Raw genomic sequence first — 23,355 nt, forward strand, 5'->3', positions numbered from 1 at the left:
CATAAACAATTAATGAACATGCACCTGTGGAATGGTCGTTAAGACACTAACAGTTTACAGACGGTAGGCAATTAAGATCACAGTTATGAAAACTTAGGACACTAAAGAGGACTGTCTACTGACTCTGAAAAACACCAAAAGAAAGACGCCCAGGGGTGATGGTCGGATTTGTGTATATCCTCGGAGGAATGAGCGTTACACCTGAGGCCTGTACTCTGGAGCGGGATCGATTTGGAGGTGGAGGGACTGTCATGGTCTGGGGCAGTGTGTCACAGCATCATCGGACTGAGCATGTTGTCATTGCAGGCAATCTCAATGCTGTGCATTACAGGGAAGACGTCCTCCTCCCTCATGTGGTACCCTTCCTGCAGGCTCATCCTGACATGACCCTCCAGCATGACAATGCCACCAGCCATACTGCTCGTTCTGTGTGTGATTTCCTGCAAGACAGGAATGTCAGTGTTCTGCCATGGCCAGCGAAGAGCCCGGATCTCAATCCCATTGAGCACTTCTGGGACCTGTTGGATCGGAGGGTGAGGGTTAGGGTCATTCCCCCCAGAAATGTCTGGGAACTTGCAGGTGCCTTGGTGGAAGAGTGGGGTAACATCTCACAGCAAGAACTGGAAAATCTGGTGCAGTCCATGAGGAGGAGATGCACTGCAGTACTTAATGCAGCTAGTGGCCACACCAGATACTGACTGTTACTTTTGATTTTGACCTCCCCTTTGTTCAGGAACACATTATTCAATTTGTGTTAGTCACATGTCTGTGGATCTTATTCAGTTTATGTCTCAGTTGTTGAATGTTGTTATGTTCACCTGTGTGCAAGTGTCTCATGATCTGTCACATGATCTCAGTATATTTACACCTGTTCTGAAAGGCCCCAGAGTCTGCAACATCACTAAGCAAGAAGCACCATTAAAACCAAGGAGCTCTTCAGGGACAAAGTTGTGGAGAAGTACAGATCAGGGTTGGGTTATAAAAAAATATCATAAACTTTGAACATCCCACGGAGCACCAATAAATCCATTATTAAAAAATGGAAAGAATATGGCACCACAACAAACCTGCTAAGAGAGGCCACCCACCAAACGTCACAGACCAGGCAAGGAGGGTATTAATCAGAGAGGCAACAAAGAGACCAAAGATAACCCTGAAGGAGATGCAAAGCTCCACAGTGGAGATTGGAGTATCTGTCTATAATGACCACTTTAAGCCGTACACTCCACAGAGCTGGGCTTTATGGAAGAGTGGCCAGAAAAAAGCCATTGCTTTAAAAAAAATGAGCAAAGACGTTTGGTGTTTGCCAAAATGCATGTGAAAGACTCCCAAAACAAATGGAAGAAGATACTCTGGTTAGATGAGACTAAATTTTAACTTTTTGGACATCAAGGAAAACACAATGTCTGGCGCAAACTCAACACCTTTCATCAACCCGAGAACACCATCCCCACACTGAAGCATGGTGGTGGCAGCATTATGCTGTGGGTATGTTTTTACATCGGCGGGGAATGGGAAACTGGTCAGCGTTGAAGGAATGATGAATGGAGCTAAGTACAGAGAATTTCTTGAGGTTAACCTGTTTCAGTCTTCCAGAGATTTGAGACCTGGACGGAGGTTCACCTTCCAGCAGGACAATGACCCTAAGCATCCAATCGAGAAAATGTGGTATGACTTAAAGATTGCTGTATACCAGCGGAACCCATCTAACTTGAAGGAGCTGGGGCAGTTTTGCCTTGAAGAATGGGCAAAAATCCCAGTGGCTGGATGTACCAAGCTTATAGAGACATACCTCAAGAGCCTTGCAACTGTATATGTTGCAAAAGGTGTCTCTACAAAGTATTGGCTTTTGGGGGGGGGGGGAGGATTGTTATGCACGCTCAAGTTTTCTGTTTTTTGGTCTTACTTCTTGTTTGTTTCACAATGAAAACATATTTTGTGGGAGAATTAGTGGGGGAATTGTCAGGAATTAGCCAATTAGTCAAACACTACTTAGGAAAGACTAAACACCGGTAGAACACAAACAAAATGTCCCATCACCTTCTGTGCACAATAAGCTAAATACAGAATTGTTTATGTCAACAATCTCTTCTTTTATGACCATAAAAACCTTTTGAGCACCTTGTCCTGTCCCATCTCAAAACCACCACTGACGCCCTTCTTGACTCCATGCAGTTTGCCTAACGAGCCAATAGGTCTGTGGACTATGCCGTCAACATGGGCATTCACTACATCCTACCACCCCTCAAGAATCCAAGGACATGCATAAGTATATTGTTTATTTCACTTTAGTTCAGCCGTCAACACAATCATTTTGGACCTGCTACAGCACAAACTCACCCAGCTGAATGTATTTGCCGGTGGAACACAGACTTCCTAACCAAGAGGACACAGCACGTTAAGCTGCATTTGTACTCCTGCCAAGATAATCCATCCAACTGATAGGTGTGGCATATGAAGAAGCTGATTAAACAGCATGATCATTACATGAGTGCACCTTATGCTGGGGACAATAAAAGGCCACTCTAAAATGTGCAGTTTTGTCACACAACACAATGCCACAGATCTATCAAGTTTTGAAGGAGTGTGCAATTGGCATGCTGACTGCAGGAATGTCAAACAGAGCTGTTGCCATAGAATTGAATGTTAATTTCTCTACCATAAGCATTACATTACATTTAAGTAATTTAAGAGAATTTGGAAGTACGTCTATCGGCCTCACATCCGCAGACCATTTGTAACCACGCCTGCCCAGGACCTCCACATCCGGCTTCTTCACCTGCGGAATCGTCTGAGACCAGCCATAGCTCTATTCCATTTATTTTTATCCTACAAAGCTCCTTAGTCCTTGCTGATGACAAGCATACCTATAACATGATCCAGCTACCACCATAATTTAAAATATGAAGAGTGTGTCACGTCCTGACCTTAGTTCCTTTTTTATGTATTTGTTTTAGTTTGGTCAGAGAGTGAGTTGGGGTGGGCATTCTATGTTGTGTATTCTATGTTTTGTATTTCTGTGTTTGGCCTGGTATGGTTCCCAATCAGAGGCAGCTGTCGATCGTTGTCTCTGATTGAGAACCATACTTAGGCAGCCTGTTTTCCCACTATGGGTTGTGGGTAGTTGTTTTCTGTGTCTGTGTTTTACCATACAGAACTGTTTCGGTTTTCATTTATTTCTCTTGTTCTTTTGTATTCAGTGTTCGGTTATATTTCATTAAAATATGGACACTTACCATGCTGCACATTGGTCCGATCTTTCCTACTCCTCCACAGAAGAAGAGGAAAACCGTTACAGAGTGGTGCTCTGTAACGGTTTTATATAACTTGGTATTCAGGACATAAAGTTCAGGATAGAACAGCGGCATGTGGTAAGACAAGGGGCGGCAGACAATTTCTAAGGACGTCTCAGGGTTTTGCTTGCAAACAGGAAAACGCTCACCCAGAGGTGGCGCACCTAGTGGCAGGGGTCTTTAATGCAGGGAAACTTAAATCCGGTTTACCAAATTTCTATCAGACCACCAGAGTCCCCGTGCCCAAGAACACTAAGGTAACCTGCCTAAATAACTACCGATCCATAGCACTCACGGCTGTAGCCGTGAAGTGCTTTGAAAGACTAGTCATGGCTCACATCAACACCATTATCCCAGAAACCCTAGACCCACTCCAATTTGCATACTGCCCTAACAGATCCACAGATGATGCAACCTCTATTGCACTCCACACTGTCCTTTCCACCTGGACAAATGGAACACCTATGAGAGAATGCTATTCATTTGCTACAGCTCAGCGTTCAACACCATAGTGCACAACAACATGTGGGAAAATGTCAAGAGGTGTGAATTATTTCTGAAGGCACTGTAGCTAAAGATGTCCTCAGTATCCTGGTCTTGAGCAGAGCACAATAACAAGACTCTCCCGTAGCCCAATAGCAGTCTTCACACCTGTAGTCGCTATTCAGTGAGCTCAGACCCAGCCATGATATCTGTGCTGTTGGCATAGAGAGCAGAGTAAGATGACTTGTTTGTATATTTTCTACTGCTGGCAGCAGCTTCCTACTAAGGCAAATTCTGGAAATGTTCCTTGATATTTCTCCTTCCACTATCAAAATCACTGTCATTAAAGCACTTATGAAGTTCCATTCAGCATCCATTTCACTTCAATAAACTCTTTGAGCTCCACAGCAGTAATCTACTCCACACAGTATTGACACAGTATTGACACAAAGGTGTTTTCTCCTGCATTACCCGAGAAAAGTTCCACTCAAATCACTACCCCAATCCATCAAACAGTGGCAATCAGAATTATGGAAAGATGTGTAGATTCCACGAAACATGCAGTATAAATGGATTGTTGTATGATTGTGTGAACGAGTGGCACAGCGGTCTAAGGCACTACATTTCAGTGCTGGAGGTTTCATTACTGAATCTGGTTCAATTCCAGGTTGTATCACAACTTGCTGTGATTGGGAGTACCATAGGGCAGCACACAATTGTCTCCGTGGTAGGCAGTCATTGTAAATAATAATTTGTTCTTAACTAACTTGCCTTGTTAAATTATACTTTAAAAAACAAAATCAGATAGTGGGATATTATAGGGTTTCATTGGTGACTGTTGTTATTTTAAATAGCCTTCATATTCACCTCTCTTAAAAAGGTCACTGGCAGCGTGTGCCTTTCTCTAGTGTCACAGGGGCACGGCGGGCATGGCTCTGTGGTCAAACGCTTAAATGGCCTGCATGTTGGACAGGAATTCCCCTAATAGTAGTGCCAACACACAGCAGAGCGGGCGGCAGCTGACTCTTAACAGTGCGAGGTGTATATTGTGGAAAATACACATATTTTTTTGCCAAGAGATTTGTCAAAAGTCATCCCTCGTCCCCACTATGTATCACAACAACAAATAACCCACCAGGAGTTGTTTGCTCTGATAAAAAAATAAACTAAGAGTTTCCCGACAAGACATTGAGCATCAGGTGGCACACAGAGTGCACACTGAACAGACTGGTGTTGTCATATGCTAAAACTGTGTGGCTATCGTAGTTGAAATGTTCATCATTTAAAACACCCCCCACATTATGCACATTAGAGAAAACCCATGATGTCATTGACTGTTTCTGGAGTGCTATTTCTGTCTGCTGGCTGTGCAGTTGGTACTTGGCACCTGACTGTTAAGTCAGAATGGGCTTGAGACAGTATTCTTTACTTTGTGTTATAAGTTAAATAGCATACCTTTCGGCTTTCTATTTGATTACTTGAAATGTACCGAATACTAACAGTTAAGACAGTATTGACAGCTGTATTGCATATCAGGAACATATGAAGCAGTCCTGCTATGTAGTTAAGTTAATTGGACTGCTGCCATGCAGGCATACCAATGTTTTGGGACTTTGTCCAGGAAGCTCTTCCATGTATTATTGGTCGTTATTCATTAAAAGTGATAACATCTCTATATTTATATCAAGAATCCCTAAGACAAGGGGAAAAAGAGGTCATTGTTTGACCATTACTGCATCCATTCACCAGAAGGCTTTCAAGCCATTTTTATATCATTTAGTCATCACATGACTAGATATAATTGAGCTACAATACCAACCCCAGATGAACAAATCCATTCACATGGCTCGAACCGGGTCGAGTTCAGAGTAAGAGGTGGGCAGGCATTACCTCCTCTATAGGCTATATTTACCTGAACCATTCATTTCCCGAGCTGGATTGACTAAATGGAGTGTTAAGGATGTCTGTGGTGAGCGTGCCAGCGTCTCCCGCGTACTACGTGCTAACGGGCTGGGCTGCTCTGGATGTCTGTGGTGAGCGTGTCAGCGTCTCCCGCGTACTACGTGATAACGGGCTGGGCTGCTCTGGATGTCTGCGCAGACTGTGCGGTAACGCCTCGAACACACCAAAAGTGTTTTGCGTTTTGGTACACCAGAAATACAGTATATTTCCAATGGAACGCAGCGTTTGCCTTGCAGCATTGCGTTGCAGAGGCAGTTGCAGTGCGTTCTGTGTGGTGCATATGTATACAAATGTAATACAATGATTTTAAATCATGGAAGAACACATGCAAAGTAAGCCGACCTTGGATTGCCCTTAGCTATGCAGCATACTGTATACATCAATCCCAGTGCAAAACTTTCAGGAACCTTCAAAGAGTTCTCTAAGTCTAATTAGGGATGTAGAGGAATCCTAAATGAGGGTGAAAGTGGAAAATAGTAACGTTAGCTCCTTCATGTCTCTAGGCTGTTAACATTTGGGATGGATGCACATAATGACATTTAGACTTACTCTTTCTCTGCCCCCTTGCAGGCAATCAAACAAACTCACAAACTAAACTGAAAAACTGCCATTGCAAATTCAAAAGAAGCAACAACAATAGTACATCATATACAACACTGGACTGACAGAAGGAAAGACAAGTTACATAGCTCCCAGTGATTCAATTAAATCATGAACAATGTATCAAACAATGAGTTAAGATCTTCAATGAATGTTTAGTAACAGTGAACAAAAGCATTTCCATCTATCTATCGAAGTCCCCCAAAGCAGTTGGAAACGGCAGTAGAAAGAGTGTTTCGTTTTGGTGCTGAGACTTTGCCAGGTCGTACCTTTAGCTGTCTAGATTTTTTTTACTTAAACTTCTTTTATTGATAATCCCATACCAAGTTGATGAGATGAGAGACTTTTAGCAGTTGCTTGAACTTCTCTGCAGATGTCCTGTGGGTTAAGACAGTTTCTGAGGACTATTAGTGACATAGCCCCGCTAACACCTTTTGTAAGCATGTGTGCTCAAAATGTTTGACATAACTCACAGTGCAATGTGAGTGATTGGCACAATGGACTGTCTACCCCTCACTCATGCTTAAAATGAGTTTGTGTGTGTGTGTGTGTGTGTGTGTGTGTGTGTGTGTGTGTGTGTGTGTGTGTGTGTGTGTGTGTGTGTGTGTGTGTGTGTGTGTGTGTGTGTGTGTGTGTGTGTGTGTGTGTGTGTGTGTGTGTGTGTGTGTGTGTGTGTGTGTGTGTGTGTGTGTGTGTGTGTGTGTGTGTGTGTGTGTGTGTGAGAGAAAGAGATGCCGTGTCTAGTTTTTTTGTGTGGATTTCTGACAGAAGCAAAGTCATCTGAATATGTCCATATTTTAGACTTCTAGTTTGGATTTTCAGTCAGACATTTGTTTATTGTTAATAAACCCTTTTTCAAGACAGAAAGTAAGAGGTCATACACCCAATGCATTATAAAAAAAACATAACTAGAAAATGTTTTGCCACAAGCGTTTTTAAGCAATCCCAAACGTTCTACCGTTTCCACTGAATGTATGTAATGTAAGGTATATGGGCACAGTGACAGCAACTAAGTCTAATGAGGACCATGTATCTACTCACTCCTCTATTACCATCTAGTGGTAGAAGTACACCAATGCAATCCTGAGCCACAAGAGACAGTATAATGCTCCAGAACACTGTTCCAGACATGTAACTGAACGCTTTATGACAGGTGTATGTGATTGGACATTCAGTTGTTTGGTCTCCACTCCTAAAATCAGGCTTGCAGATAGTAAAAGTCCCGAAATGAAATTGTCATTACATAAAAGTGATATCTTAATTCCTTATCATGTTTGTCCTAATTGTTAATCTAATAGTACCCTCTTGCTGAGCACTGATCTAGAGTCATAGTACAGGACAGCTACGCGTAATCAGAGGTTCATCAACAGGAGCCACAATAATAATTTCTTCAAAGGCTAAATAAAAAAAGAAGACATTAGCTGACCCCACTCTCTCTCTCTGTGTCGCCTGGTGTAACTGCTTTGTTTCATTGCGTTGTACTCTGCTAGGGCCTGAAGTGTTTTCCCCCCAAGAAATGGAGGAAGTTCTAATGTTAGTGCAGAAAGGTCACTGGTAAGAGCCATGGTAACAAATTGCATGTCAAGCCAAATTTGCTAGTGGGCATTTGCGAGGGTATTTGACCAAGTGTCTGTATAGTTAGTACAGTATCATCCTTTACTGTACTTTCATTGTCTGTTACCTCATGTCAAATAAATGATAAATGAACAGGCTGCTGTCTGTTGCTGTCTGCATACAGGTAAGGATATTATGAGTATATGAGTATATTATGCTTCTTGAATTGGGACTATTTTATTTACATTTGCATAATTTACTGATTATACATTTAAATATATACCGGTAGCCTCTTGTTTTACATATCTGGAAATCCTGTAAGGGCTACAGGAAACAGGTAACCACACTTCAGTGTCCTGATTTCATCAGTAGGAGGAGCAGTTAGACATATTCTGATATGAAAGGAACAAAAAAGATGTAGTTGTATTCCTTTATTCCACTAGAGGGTTGTACAGTATGGATACATACGTCAGGAAGGTTACATTACGTTCTTACAGTGGCGTTTCACCAGAAATGTATCTGGAAAATCATGTACAACACAACATAAAATGTGAAGTTTAATACATTTATCAGTGAGACAAAGTCTGGCTTTCAGGTTAAAATTGCTATCACATCACATGATACACAAGGCTACATTAGAAGCATTTTCACACTGCCATAATAACAGCATGATCTTTCATAAACATGGCACATTCAACACATAAAACCACAGTGTATTTTGGTGTACAGTCCTATTGGTATTGGTTCTACACTTTTGGATTTGAGATCAAATGTTTTATATGAGGTGACAGTTCAGAATGTCACCTTTTTTTAATGGTATTTTCATATATACTGAACAAAAATAAACGCAACATCCAACAATTTCAATGATTTTACGAGTTACAGTTCATATAAGGAAATCAGTCCATTTAAATATATTCATTAGGCCCTAATCTATGGATTTCACAAGACTCGGCAAGGGCACAGCCATGGGTGGGCCTGGGAGGGCATAGGCCGACTCACATGGAAGACTGGCCCACCCACTGGAGAGCAGGGCCCACCCAGCCAATCAGAATGAATTTTTCCCAACAAAAGGGATTTATTCCAGACAGAAATACTCCTCAGTTTCATCAGCTGTCCGGGAGGCTGGTCTCTGACGGTCCTGCAGGTGAAGAAGCTGGAGGTGGAGGTCCTTGGCTGCTGTGGTTACACGTGGTCTGCAGTTGTGAGGCCGGTTGGATGTCCTGACAAATTCTCTAAAACAACGTTGGAAACGGCTTATGGTAGAGAAATTAACATTAAATTCTATGGCAACTGTTCTGGAGGGCATTCTTGCATTCAGCTCCCTCAAAACTTGAGACATCTGTGGCATTGTGTTGTGTTACAAAACTGCACATTTTAGATTTGCCTTTTATTGTCCTCAGTATAACGTGCACCTATGGAATGATCATGCTGTTTATTTAGCAAATTGATATACCACACCTGTCAGGTGGATGGATTATCTTGGCAAAGGAGAAATGCTCACTAACAGGGATGTAAACAAATATGTGCACAACATTTGAGAGAAAAAAGCTTTTTGTAAATATGGAACATTTCTGGGATAATTTATTTCAGCTCATGAAACATGGGACCTACACTTTACATGTTGCGTTGATATTCTTGTTCAGTATATATATATATATATCTGTTTTACCATTTAGAAATTAAAGCACTTTATGGATCTAATAGGATGGTTTATTGTCATAGAGGTACAGAGAAATGTGTTGTTTTACCGGATCAAATTAGGGTTAAGTGCCTTGCTCAAGGGTACATGGACAGATTTTTCACCTTGTCAGCTCAGGTATTCGAACAAGCGACCTTTCAGTTACTGGCCCAACACTCGGCTAACCTCTAGGCTACCTGCTGCCCTAGTACACCCATTTGAAGGTGCATAAGTATTTGGACAATTTCACTTGTGTGAAATGTACATTTTTATCCCCCCCCAAAACTGCTAACCTCACTTGTTATGGGTAATGGTGAGCGGTTTTAGGGGAATGATTTTGTGCCTCTGTAACCTTCTCACCGATCATTACTCAGCATTCATTCATGATTATCTGTAATCATGGTAGCATCAACATTAATGTAGAAGTGTTCAGAAACATATTATGTTCTTATTTACAATAAAAGTGACTCCAGAATGACGCAGTATATGATTTGCCATTCATTTCTAGTGGGCACAACATAATCCAAAACACAACCAAAACAAACACCAAATGCATCCAAGTTTGCAGAGTCATAAGCTTGATGAAGTCATTGCATGCTAGGAATATGAGACCAAATACTACACTTTTGATTCCACTGTAAGTGAATTTGTCAAAATACTTATGACACCTTCAAACGGGGGGACTACATACATACAGTGCTTTAATTTCTAAATGGCAAATAAATCAACTAAAATACAATGTGACATTCTGTCCTTTCGCCTCAAATGAAACATTTGATGTCAAATCCAAAATTCTGGAGTACTGTATAGAGCCAAATTAAACGTTTTATCTTCATTGTCCAATTTTTCCCATTCTTCTGAACGGTTTGTGCTTCAGCTACCTTCAATTTGGTGTCTGTTTCCATTAAAACTCCATTAAAACTCCAGCAGTGATCTCTCTTTTGTATCCCCCTCCAAAACCACACAGTGAACATTGATTTCAAGGTGTTCCTTAGTTTTTAAATCAAGGCCACTTAATGGGAATGGCTTCTCCTGTGGTCATACTCACGTAGAAAGTCCCCAAACATTGGTACTGGAGGGATCAACAAAAAATATTAGAATGGTGAAATCACATATATCCATTGATTCCCAATCACGGAGACCATTTTAACACCATTAACCAGCCTGTGTGAACAAATTAACACAGTATTTTTTGTATTATTATTTTATTTCTTTTATTTAACCTTTATTTAACTAGTCAAGTCAGGACAAATTATTATTTAAAATGAAGCCCTATGGGACTCAATCACGGCCGGATGTGATGTAGCCTGGATGATCAGAAATGAGATGTAAGTAGTTGTGGGGGATCCATTGTAGTTGTGGTGAGTTAAGCTCAGGTTGGTGATAGGGAGAGGTACTGTAGTACAGACAATATAGGTCAGATTGGTGGAGTGGAGCATTGGAGGGAGACCCATGTGGCCTGGAACTGAAGGCCCCTCTTAGCCACCCATAAGACTGCTATTTACATGCCTGCTCTCACCCTCCTTCCAAAATGTCTGGTATCTAGAGAAAGGCCAGCCATGATCATGCTCAGGGAATGTCAATTGCTTATTCATGTGAGCCGACCAACAAAGTGGCTCCACCATCAACGGCGAATCTCATGACCGAAAAGCTCATGAAAGAGTGAAAGCGGCAGAGGAAGAGAGAGAGGCAGAGTGTGTGAGCAAAAGAGAGGAGACGGAATAAGAGAGTGGGATTACAGAGCAGAGATGTAGGTTGTTTAACTTTCTTCTTGGCAGTGCTTTGTCCACACCACATGTGGCAGGGGTTTGTTTCAGGAAAAGGAGCTTCTGGCAGGAGTCAGACTGTGGCAGTGATGCCTATGGGGCGGTGTGGCTTACCATGTGACACCCTTTTCCCACAGAGGCTCCTCTTCCTCAGCCCTCCCCTGGCTGCATGTGACTGACTCAACATGCTCTGCTGTGGTGTGGTTTGGTTTGGCCCATTGTGTTAGAGCTGGTGAGGGTATGCCCCATGCATAAATGCTACCACTGTAAATCGTAAGGTAATGACTACTGTTCTCTGAAGGAGGGAAATGAGCTACAAAATATTATGGGGAGACACACACTCGCGACTTCGGTTGAAGCATCTAAAATCAAGCCTGACAGGGCAAATGAAATCCACGCCTTGCTGGAAGTCCAATTTTCCACAGGTGATAAGCGTGAGGCATTCCTTCAAACCTCACAAAAGTGTATGGTGATTCCTAACTTGCCTCTGGACAAATATCTCTTTTAGGGGGCAGTATTTGGAAGTATGGATGACTGAGGTGCCCAAAGTAAACTGCCTGTTACTCAGGCCCAGAAGCTAGGATATGCATATGCATGGTAGTATTGGATAGAAAACACTAAAGTTTCTAAAACTGTTAATGATAATGTGTGTGAGTATAACAGAACTGATTTGGCAGGCGAAACTCCGAGGACAATCCATCCAGGAAATGTTTTTTTGAGGTCATTGGACTTTCCAACGCTTTTCTATGGGAAAGCCTAATTATTAGGAAATAGATTGCAGTTCCTATGGCTTCCACTAGATGTCAACAGTCTTTAGAAAATGTTCAATGTTTTTTTATTTTTTATGAAGAAGTACTCGTATTCTTTCTAATTGTCACTCAGAAGGACTCTAGTCTTTTGGTGCGCTTGAATGAGTGCGCGTTCCTCGTTGTTTTTCTCCAGTATTGAAAACAGTTTATTCCGTCTTAAATTTGATAGATTATTTACATATTAGGGTACCTGAGGTTGGATTAGAAACGTTGTTTGAAATGTTTGGACCAAGTTGACAGGTTACTTTTTACATTCCTTTGTAGGCATGGTGGGCGAATTGGAACAGGCATATTTCTGAATCAAACGCGCCAAATAAACTGACATTTTTGGAATACAAAGAAGGACTTTATCGAATGAAACAACCATTCATTGTGTAACTGGGACCTTTGGGATTGCAAAAAGATGAAGATCTTCAAAGGTAAGCTATTTATTTTATCGTTATTTCTGACTTTCATGGTGCATCTGCTTGGTTGGAAATGTTTGTGACGCGCTCCGGTGAGGGCGCGCACTTGGTTATTTATCTCCAGTATTGAATATACTATTTTCAGTCTTAAATTTGATATTTTATGTACATATTAGGGTACCTGAAGATTGATTAGGAACATTATTTGACATGTTTGGACCAAGTTTATTGGTAATGTTTGGGATTAATTTTGTATGCATTTTGAACGAGGGGAAACAGGTGGATTATTGAATGAAGCACGCCAAATAAACATACTTTTTGGGGATATAAAGGACTTTATCGAACAAAATGACCATTTGTTATGTAACAGGGAACCTTGTGATTGCAACCAGATGAAGATCTTCAAACGTAAGGGATCTATTTTATCGCTATTTCTGACTTTCGCGACGCATCTGCTTTCTTGGAAAATGTTAATGCTTTTGTACGTGGGGCGCTGTCCTCAGAAAATCGCATGGTATGCTTTCGCCGTAAATCCTTCTTGAAATCTGACAAAGCGGCTGGATTAACAAGAAGTTATGCTTTTAAATGATGTAAGATACTTCTATCTTCATGGATGTTTAATATTACAAATTTAGTATATTTGAATTTCGTGCCCTGCAATTTCACCGGATGTTGTCGAGGTGGGACTCTAGCGGCATGTCTATCCCTTAAACAACGGCCAAACGCCACCAAACCCCTGGTGGAGTGGGCGCGTACACCGTTAGGTAACCCTTGCCCCTTGCTGCTGTATGCCCGGGAGGTGGGAGAGACCCTGCTTAGGGAGCGCCCTGCCGCAACATGGATTAGCATGACAGACAAAAAGCTGGTCACATAACCAGATATCCTGGGTCCTTTCAATGTACAGTACCAGTCAAAAAATGTGGACACCTACTCATTCAAGGTTTTTTCTTTATTTTTACTATTTTCTACATTGTAGAATAATAGTGAAGACATCAAAATGATGACATAACACATATTGTATCATGTAGTAAACAAAAAAGGGTTAAACAAATAAAAATATATTTTATATTTGAGAATATTCAAAGTAGCCACCCTTTGCCTTGATGACAGCTTTGCACACTCTTGGCATTCTCTCAACTCCAGAGGCTCCAGTCTGACCAGTCTGAGACAACGTACACCTTTCCGGAACCCCATAACCCCGGGGACGGGCCCCAGGTGAGGCTCCGTCAATTCCCAAATGACACGCTGAGATAGCAGCCAAGTACAGTTATTACGTGGAGAATGCCTGCCCCTGCTTGAAAGGCTCCTGTAGGAACATAAGGATGTACCTCACAGAGCACTGAAAAGGAACAAGTCCTTTATCTTGGCATCAGGGATATGTGTCGCCCAAAGTGAAAGCATGTACGCACTGCTCCACAGCAATAGGAAATGAGCCAAGTTTAGGACAGAGAGAGTGTCTCCCCATCCATTGATGTACGCCATCACTGACATATTGTCGGTTCTGATCAGCACAAGCCGGATCAAGTTGCCTCCGAATAGTGCACACCACCCTTGGGGGGGATGAGTCAGTTGTTATCACCTTACAGGATACAACTCAGCTGTTGGGAGGCCCCTGAGAATAGCAGAGGGTCCCACCACTGGGCCATGGCCCGTAGGCCTGACAGTGACACCCGAAGCGACCGCCTTATGCTTCAAGACTGTAATTAGGAAACTTATGAGGACCATACAAACTTCAGCACACAAGGTCCAGGGGGTGAGCACGCTCTACCACTAAGGGACAGTTTAGTTGGGGTAGCGTAAGACAGTCTAAATTGTTTGTTTTAGAAGCGTGAATTGTTCCTGTCCACACCGAGGTGAAGAGTAGAATAAATTGAAGAAATGAATTCGAGCCTCACGCTTATCACCTGTGGAAGGTGGGGCTTCCAGCAAGGCGTGGATTTCATTGGCCTTGTCAGGTGTGAAATTATGTTGAACAACCGTGAATTTAATTAATGTCTGTGTCCAGTGGGATTATTTGATATTACTAATGATGAAACCCAAAACACAATATGGAGGGTCATTATTAACCCAAGATTTAACAGAAACAACTTGCAACAACATCTATATACACTGAACAAATATATAAACACAACATGTAAAATCTTGGTCCCATGTTTCATGAGCTGAAATTAAAGATCCCAGAAATGTTCCATACACCCAAAAAGCATATTTCTCAAAAAAATGTTGCACAAATTTGTTCACATCCCTGTTAATGAGCATTTCTCCTTTGCCAAGACAATCCATCCACCTGTCAGGAGTGGCACATAAAGAATCTGATTAAACATTATGGTCATTACACAGGTACACCTTTGTGCTGGGGACAATAAAAGGCCATTCTAAAATGTGCAGTATTGTCACACAACACAATGCCACCAATGTCTCAAGTTTTGAGGAAGCTTGCAATTGACATGCTGACTGGAGGAGTGTCCATCCGAGCACTTGCCAGACAATTGAATGCTCATTTCTCTAACATAAGCCTCCTCCAATGTCATTTTAGAGAATTTGGCAGTACGTCCAACCGGCCTCACAACCGCAGACCACGTTTATGGCGTCTGTGGGTGAGTGATTTGCTGATGTCAACATTGTGAACAGAGTGCCCCATGGTATGGTATGGGCAGGCTTAAGCTACAAACAATAAACACAATTGTATTTTCTAGATGGCAATTTGAATGAACAGAGATACCGTGACGGGATCCTGAGGCCCATTGCCGTGCCATTCATCCGCCACCATCACCTCATGTTTCAGCATGACAACGCTCAGCCACATGTCGCAAGGATCTGTACATAATTCCTGGATGCTGAAAATGTCCCAGCTTTTCTATGGCCTGCATACTCACTAGACATGTCACCCATTGAGAATGTTTGGGATGCTTTGGATCAACGTGTAAGACAGTGTGTTCCAGTTCCCGCCAAGATCCAGCAAATTCGCACAGCCATTGAAGAGGAGTGGGACAACATTCCACAGGCCACAATCAACAGCCTGATCAACTATACGAAGGAGATGTGTCGCACTGCATGAGGCAAATGGTCACACCAGATACTGACTGGTTTTCTGATCCACCTTTTTTGAAGGTATCTGTAACCAACAGATAAATATCCGTATTCCCAGTTGTGAAATCCATAGATTATGGCCGAATGAATTTGTTTCAATTGACTGATTTCCTTATATTAATTGTAACTCAGCAAAATCCTTGAAATGGATGCGTGCAGCGTTTTTATTTGAGTTTATTGTAAATATGCCACTGCATTATAGACTAATTCAACTGTTTAGCATTGGCACCGCACTTCACTGCAGTCTTTAGATTAAAAGGAAAAAAACAACCACAGCAAATCCCCCAGGACTGAAAATACCAGCTAAGACTGAGAAACAAATAGCTGGGACTTTTGACACGGAAACGCTCTCATGCAGAGGATATGTTGGCGCAGACTCAAACACAGATCATAAGAATGTACTGTATGTGCCCTGGAAGCCATGTGCTCATGAAAATGATTCATGTGGTGGAGCAGTGTGTGGCATTACAAGGGCCATATTGTATGTTTATGGTCATGCTCGCCTCGCTCAGATAGTAATTAGCATGTTGTCAGTGTTGAATACAATATATCAGTGGTGTTCAGGTGTTTTAAATGGGGGTTGGTCTTTAACTGTGGTGTTATGTGAGTCGATGAGATGCTGCTGCAGTCAGAACAGAACAGAGGACACTAGAGGCTTATCCCACAGGGAGATATGTGGCATCTGAAAAACAAGTTGTCAGCAACGGTTGCAGTGGGATGCTCCATCCCGCACCTCCTGCATTCCAAAAGAAAGGAAAACCTGCACCATTTGCAAGTTCAAAACAGCATGGGGAAAGACAAGGCCTTTGGTGATTCCTCTTTGCATGCTCTTGGTGTTTCACTATGACTGAGATATGTCACCAGCTCCACCACATTAATCATTTTCTCACTGAGATGCCCAGCTGGAGTGAAACCTATTCTGATTAGAAGATGTCTCATTCAAGCCACAGTTGAATACAGAATACAACCTGTTAGAGAAATCAATCTAGGTTACGTAAAGCAGAAAAATAAGAGTAAAAAGCACAGACACGAATTGAACGATTGAATTGCTTTTCTATTTCTGGTTGCTCAGAGGCTACAGCGATAGCTGTTACATCTCACATGAACGCTGGCATTACGGCTTCAGTCTTTGTTCTACCCTGTTGGCATGGCAACCCAGTCAAGCCTGCACTCTCATCAAAGACAGTCTGTTTGTGTTTGGGAATGTGTGTGCACGTTTTCATGTGTGTGTGTGTGTGTGTGTGTGTGTGTGTGTGTGTGTGTGTGTGTGTGTGTGTGTGTGTGTGTGTGTGTGTGTGTGTGTGTGTGTGTGTGTGTGTGTGTGTGTGTGTGTGTGTGTGTGTGTGGAAACCGAAGTGTATTGTACTGCATGTGTGTTTGTGTGTAGGTGTGTATGAGTGTGGGTTTGTGTGTGAATGCCCTACAATATGTAATGATTAGTACACAACTGTGGACTCCAATATGTATTTTGGCATATACGGTATCCATTATGCCATACAGAGAAATGGGGATTGCTTTAGAGAAAGGGGGTGCATACCTGGATCTATGTGGGGGCAAAAGGGGGCTTAGCCCCCTCAGTTGAGATTTGTGCAACCACAGTTTAAGTTTTATGTCCCTATATAAAAATAACAAAAAGGTTAAAATGATGGAGTGACAAGTTGGTGCAAAATCTGTATCTCCACTGCGCTGTGTCAACACAATGAACAGAGCGCATCGCAGTGTGTGGGGGGTTATGTTAGCTGGTAATTGCTGGCGTTTGGCTGATCAAATAAATAAAAAGCAGATACAATTGTAGCAAGCCAAATTGTCCGCTTCTGCCCTTCTGCTGAGGAGAGAGAGAGAATGCGAGAGAGGAGCCTTATAACTTCCAAGTGGCGCAGCTGTCTAAGGCTCAGCGTCTCAGCGTCTGCTAGAGCCACCGCTACAGACACCCAGGTTCTAATACAGACTGCGTTTCTATCAAACTAAGTGCTTTACTATGTTATTATAGTTTCTGTATGTTGTGTTATACTGTAGCTCACTGTGTGTATGGAGCATAATATATTTGTGTATATTCCTTATAACCGTGGACACGCAAGGTAACCTTACGATAAGAACATAGCTAGGCAACTATTTTAAAGATAGGGTGAACTAACGTAAGTGTCGGCTTGCTAACGCGTTAATCTTTCCTCAAGGTAACCATGTCGGATACTCTGCGGCGTGTGAAATTATACACGCTGAATGAAGACCGACAGTGGGACGACAGGGGCACAGGACATGTCTCGTCTACCTTTATCGAACGACTGAAGGGAATATCATTATTAGTTTGTGCCGAATTCGATGGCTCACTTCTTTTGAAGTCTAAAATTAGCCCAAATACTGCATATCAAAAACAACAACATACTCTGTATAACCTTTATGGTGTTATATTCAATCGTGCTTCTGTAGCTAGCAAAATTCTTCTATTTGCTCTGAAAAACAATGCTAATTGCATCAGAGAAGTATTGGCTTGTTGTATTTCGAAGTTACTCTGTCCTTACGACTCCTGAGAGGCCCAGCTGTCTAAGGCACAGCATCTCAGTACTAGAGGTGTCACTACAGACACCCTGGTTCAAATCCAGGCTGTGTTTCTATCAAAGTAGTGCCTTATTATGTTAATAGTTTCTGTATGTGACTTACATGTGAACTGTATGTCCAATTACCAAAAAAATCCCTTGTTCCATCTCACTATGTGGCCATTGAGGGTTGCTTTGATCAGATGGAAAAATATCTTCTTATACCACTTGGTTGTTTTCTGAGTGCATTCCACAAAGATGTTTATCAATGTCCGCCTTATCCACTGCCCCCATGTTGAGGTTATAGTCAAGTACACAGTCTGGTATGATTTTTCTCTCTCCTGTCAGGTGGTCCACCTTCCCTGTGGCCGACATGATTGCTGTATGGACAGTGGAGAGGACATGGATGTCTCTTTTGTCATGCCACTTCACTACCAGCTGTTGACATTTCTTATTTTGTATAATGGGTCATTTGGATGGCAGCAGCATTGTTGATGAAATGCAGTCATCACAGCAGAATTAGGAAGCAGTCTTGAGAAAAGAGGGTGGCAAAGAAGGGAGTTGCCAACGTAGGATCTGTGCTTCAGTATTCTCTCAGGGAGTTTCTTTACTATCCCCATGAGAAGGACTGTCACCAGGAAGGTATACATTTCACTAATTGTGGTTGTCCCCCCCACTCCTGGCTCTCTCTTCTCCTGTAGCTCCAAGGAATAGCGATTGGTCTCTGCTATGTCTCCCACCAGCTCCTCTGTCAGAAACAACTTGAAGCACTCTGCCTCAGATGGAAATGGCAAGGGGCGTTGCACTCCAGACTGGGACTCATCAAAGCAAACAGCAGGGCCAGGAGGGGTGAAATGACTGGCAGCCTTCCAGCTACCACAGAACTCCTGTACTTCATCCACTGTCGGTCTGCCTCCATCACCACCAGCGTCTTCAAAGGGAACTGGGACTTTTTCAGTGGACAAGGGGTCTTCAGATTCAGGGTTCTCAATGGCTGGGGGGGGGCAGCTCGTCACTGTCACTGTCACTGTCAGAATCTGAGTCCTGACTTAAAACATCTCCAGAATTTCTACATTTGTGAGTTGTCTCCTTTTGCAAAACATTGCTAATGCTACAGCTTAGCTCACTAGCTACATACATAAACAACAACACTGAATGGGTGTACCTGTTTCGCTGGGGCCTGCTGCTGTGTCGAGTGAGCCACTCTCTCTCTCTCCTTTCCTGGGGGCAAATTGCTCCTCGAGAAAGAAAAGTGTTCTGATTGTATAGCATTTTAAAATACAATTGCTGGGAAAAAATAGCTATCCTGTTGTCACAGATGGAGAGAGGATGTTCTCACCTTTCTTTATGTCTACTTTTTATTTCTCAACTCAATGATGAGCTCAATAGCAACTATTTTACAAAGATATTTGATATGACTGAGATATGGGGCATGCAAAATGCCCACCATTGCGAGTTCATTGTCCTCATTTGGACATTAAATGTACTTTAATTAGTACATGGCTACTATGAGTGGGTATTATCTTTAGAGTTAGTGATCTAGCTAATGTGTTTTGAATTTCCATTTTCTTAGGTGGTGAATTAGCCCCAAATATATTAGCCTATTATATTAGAGCAAATAAAGATGCTGGCAAATGTATCTCTATTTGAAAGTTTAAAAATATATATATATTTTTTCAACAAAAAATATCTAACAGTAGCATAATTACTACTACCACTGAGGAAGTACAGTTCCCGCTCAGCCCAGTCAAAACTGTTCGCTGCTCTGGCTCCCCAATGGTGGAACACACTCCCTCACGACGCCAGGACAGCGGAGTCAATCACCACCTTCCGGAGACACCTGAAACCCCACCTCTTTAAGGAATACCTAGGATAGGATAAAGTAATCCTTCTCACCCCCCATTAAAAGATTTAGATGCACTATTGTAAAGTGGCTGTTCCACTGGATGTCATAAGGTGAATGCACCAATTTGTAAGTCGCTCTGGATAAGAGCGTCTGCTAAATGACTTAAATGTAAATGTTAAATGATAATTGTCTATCCAAAATCATAACATTCACTGGATAATTTGCACTTTAAAATATGTTGAATCACATCACACAATTATGAAATAACATATTTCTTCAATACCTTCTCAGTGGTCTGTTACACTTTTTAATAAAGCACTGTGAATGACTTCGTACTAATATTTTCTAATGCATGATGCTGCACCAAAAAATTGGTGCGACCAAATTATGGGCTGGTGCCACCAACTGAAAATTGTTAGTCTGGAGCCCTGGAGATGAGAAGAATGTTGGAGCAGCCAAAGCAGGCTACTGTGCAACTTGCTATTCAGGTAGGATGACATTTTGAAACTTTCATTTATAGATTTTCTGGTATTTATAGTAATTTGTTTTATCATTATTGTATACCATTGTTATTATTGTAGGGTTATTTAATCATCCAAACCAGGTCTTTGTTGTGTTGAGACATTTTTGTTGGCTGAATTGTTTGATCTGTTTTTTTTTAATAGTGTGATCCGTATTTAGTTTAAGATGGGTTATAAGTAGGTCTGTTGTAAAATAAATATAATTAGTCTATTGCTGTCATTTTTGCTTATGGTAGGCACTAGCCTTTCTTGTTAATTGCTGCAAAACAGCCTCTTCAAAACTTTTGTGAAGGTTTAAACCAGATCAAATGTTTTGTTTCATTCAAGCCATTTTACAGTTGGAATTAAGTTCCAACTGTAATGTTGTGTTTGCAGCAATATAATATCCTGCTCTTATTTTCCCAATAAACAATGGCTTGACTTACTTTTTATATTACCCTAGTAAAGTTTAGATTTTTTGTGAAGGTTTGGTGTGGCTATTAGCCTATTATTCTACAGTCCTATGGTATGAAGGCAGTGTGCAAAGGGTGCTCCAAATGACTCTGACAGCTCTGACTGTTGAACTTGAGGTGTGGAAGAATGTTTTAGCCCTTCCAGAATAACAAACAATATTGCCAACCCCCTGAATGGAATTATCTGTATAGCAGATGCAGTAGCCTATCTGACAAGTATGAAGAAATTCATGTCAGTGTCAGTAGCATGCTGCCGGCGTATCTCTATATCTCTCTCTCTGGGGCTAGGCCTTAGCTTCTCTTCCTTTATTTACAGTGCGTTTGGAAATGCATTTTGTTACGTTACAGCCTAATTCAAAAATGTATTAAATAGATGTTTCCCTCAATCTACACACAATACCCCATAATAACAAAGCAAAAACATTTTTTCTTAATTTTAGCAAATTAATAAAAAATATATATATATATCACATTTGCTTAAGTATTCTGACCCTTTACTCACAAGGTGAGATCTTGCATGGAGCCCCAGGCCGAGGGCGATTGACAGTTCTTTTGTGTTTCTTCCAACTGTTGTCACCTTCTCACCAAGCTGCTTGGCGATGGTCTTGTAGCCCATTCCAGCCTTGTGTAGGTCTACAATCTTGTCCCTGACATCCTTGGAGAGCTCTTTGGTCTTGGCCATGGTGGAGAGTTTGGAATCTGATTGATTGATTGCTTCTGGGGACAGGTATCTTTTATACAGGTAACAAACTGAGATTAGGAGCACTCCCTTTAAGAGTGTGCTCCTAATCTCAGCTCCTTACCTGTATAAAAGACAGCTGGGAGCCAGAAATCTTTCTGATTGAGAGGGGGTCAAATACTAATTTCCCTCATTAAAATGCAAATCAATTTATAACATTTTTGACATGCGTTTTTCTGGATTTTGTTGTTGTTATTCTGTCTCTCACTTTTCAAATAAACCTACCATTAAAATTATAGACTGATAATTTCTTTGTCACTGGGCAAATGTACAAAAACAGAAGGGTATCAAATACTTTTTTCCCTCACTGAATACAGGCGTGTGCCTTTGCAAATCATATCCAATCAATTGAATTTACCAAAGGTGGACACCAATCAAGTTGTAGAAACATTTAAAGGATGATCAATGGAAACAGGATACACCTGGGTCTGAATACTTATGTAAATATTTTTTTTAAATACATTTGCAAAAATAAAATAAAGACCTGTTCTAACTTCATCATTATGGGTTATTGTGTCTAGATTGCCAAGGATTTTTTAAATGTAATTCATTTTAGAAGAAGGATATAACGTAACAAAATATGAAAAAAAAGTCAAGGGGTCTGAATATTTTCTGAAGGCAATGCACAGTACCAGTCAAAAGTTTGGACACAACTACTCATTCAAGGGTTTTTCTTGAAACTATTTTCTACATTGTATAGTAATAGTGTAGACATCAACACTATGAAATAACACATATGGAATCATGTATTAAGCAAAAAAGTGTGAAACAAATCAAAATATATTTTAGATTTTAGATTCTTCAACGTAGCCAGCCTTTACCTTGATGACAGATTTGCATTCTCTTGGTATTCTCTCTACCAGCTTAACCTGGAATGCTTTTCCAACAGTCTTGAAGGAGTTCCCACATATGCTGAGCACTTGTTGGCTGTTTTTTCTTCATGCTGCGGTCCAACTCATCCCAAACCATCTAAATTTGGTTGAGGTTGGGTGATTGTGGTGGCCAGGTCATTTGACGCAGTTCTCCAACACTCTCCTACTTGGTCAAATAGCCCTTACACAGCCTGGAGATGTGTTGGGACATTGTCCTGTTGAAAAACAAATGATAGTCCCACTAATACTGTGGTAGCCATGCTGGTTAAGTGTCCCTTGAATTCAAAATAAATCTCAGACAGTGTCACCAGCAAAGCACCACCACACCATCTCACCTCCTCCTCCATGCTTCACAGTAAGAACCACATGTGAAGATCATCCGTTCACCTACTCTGCAAAAAGACACAGCAGTTGGAACCAAAAATCTCAAATTTGGACTCATCAGACCAAAGGATGTGTCTTTTGCTTGTGTTTCTTGGCCCAAGCAAGTCTCTTCTTCTTATTGGTGTCCTTTAGTAGTGGTTTATTTGCATGAATTCAACCATGAAGGCCTGATCCAAGCAGTCTCCTCTAAACAGCTGATGTTGAGATGTGTCTGTTACTTGAACTCTGTGATGCATTTATTGGGCTGCAATCTGAGGTGCAGTTCACTCTCGGTCTTCCTTTCCTGTGTTGGTCCTCATGAGTTTCTATTCAGCTTGATGGTTTTTGTGACTGCACTTGAAAGAACTTTATAAGTTCTTGAAATT

The sequence above is a fragment of the Oncorhynchus keta genome, chromosome 26 (assembly GCF_023373465.1).
Source record: "Oncorhynchus keta strain PuntledgeMale-10-30-2019 chromosome 26, Oket_V2, whole genome shotgun sequence".
Lineage (NCBI taxonomy): Eukaryota > Metazoa > Chordata > Actinopteri > Salmoniformes > Salmonidae > Oncorhynchus > Oncorhynchus keta.